The sequence below is a fragment of the Saimiri boliviensis genome, chromosome X, assembly GCF_048565385.1.
Source record: "Saimiri boliviensis isolate mSaiBol1 chromosome X, mSaiBol1.pri, whole genome shotgun sequence".
Taxonomy (NCBI): Eukaryota; Metazoa; Chordata; class Mammalia; order Primates; family Cebidae; genus Saimiri; species Saimiri boliviensis.
The window spans coordinates 75,676,353-75,677,956 of NC_133470.1; positions in this window are offsets into that span (position 1 = coordinate 75,676,353).

The following is a 1,604-nucleotide window of genomic DNA, read 5'->3' on the forward strand; positions in this document are numbered from 1 at the left end:
AAAATCTAGATGGCATTTTCTTTTAATATAAGGCTGTTTTGTGTACATTGAATATTCATTATTTAATATAGCCACCCTCATCAAGTACCTAGATCTTCTGATTAACTTTCTGCAGCTTCTGCATCAACACTTACTGCTTCATCTTGCACTTTTATGCTATGGAGATGGCTCCTTTCCTTAAACTTCATAAACCAACCTTTATTAGCTTCCAACATTTTTTTTTTTTCGGCAGCTTCCTCACCTCTTTCAGCCTTCAAAGGATTGAAATGAGATAAGGCCTTGCCTTGGACTTGGCTGTTACTTAAAGGAATGATGTGGCTGTCTTGATCTTCTATCCAGATTACTGAAACTGTCTATATCAGCAATAAGGCTATTTCACTTTATTATCTTTTGAATGTTCACTGGAGTAGCACTTTTAATGTCCTTCAAGAACTTTTTCTTTGCCTTTATAAGCTGGCTAATTATTTTGCACACGAGGCCTTATTTTTGACTGATCGGAGCTTTCAACAGGCTTTCCTCACTAAGCTTAATCATTTCTAACTTTTGATTTAAAGTCAGAGATATGTGACTCTTCTTTTTACTTGAATACTTAGAGTCCACTGTCGAGTTATTCATTGGTGTAATTCCGAAGTTGTTGTCTCTCAGAGGCCTGAGGAGAGGGAAGGAGGTGGGGAAATGGCCAGTCAGTGGGGCAGTCAACAGAACACACGCATTTACGTATTATTTGCTGTTTTACATGGGTATGGTTTGTGGCATCCCAAAATAATTACAATAGTAATATCAAAATCATTGATTACAGATAATCACAACAGATATAATAATAAATAAAAAGTTTGAAACAATGTGAGAATTACGAATATGTGACACAGACACAAAGTGAACATGTACTCTTAAGACAAGGCACCAATAGACTCATTTTATGCAAGGCAAAACTTCAATTTGTAAAAAAGCATAATACTTATGGAGCACAATTAAGTGGAACACAGTAAAACGAGATGGTATTTATTTTGTATTTATTTTGCAGAACAATTCTACATGTTCTTAAATCATATAATATGGCCATCTCTAGAACCAAGTGACACTTTTGGCAATTTGGGAACAGCTTCTCAAAATAATCATGTTTTAAGAGAAACTATATATTTGAAACTTTGCATAGGTTCTTTTGAGATAATTAAACAATGAAAGTTCAAAATTGAACTTTAATTATGTTAAGAAAATAAAATTTAGTTCAGTGTTGCATGGCTTGCTTCTCAGTCACCAGAAGCATAGACTATTAGACAGTCATTTCTGCCATCATGTCTAATGAATAGTTTGGTATATAGCTTCTTGGTAACATAGCTACCATTTTAATCTGGTTGGAAAGTGTGATGATAATTAAAATTTGTAGCTGAAACTCCTGCCTTGCATGAAAATCACCAGGCATTTTTATCCATATTCCTATTTTGATAATAAAAACTTTGATAATGAGCAGGTAGATATATTATTTGCATTTACTAAAAAACAAAACAAAACTACCCAGAGTCTTCAAAGATTAGTTGGTTTGCCTAAAGTTGCATAGGTAGTTAGTAACTAACAATACCAAATTAATATGCCTTGTTATCTTG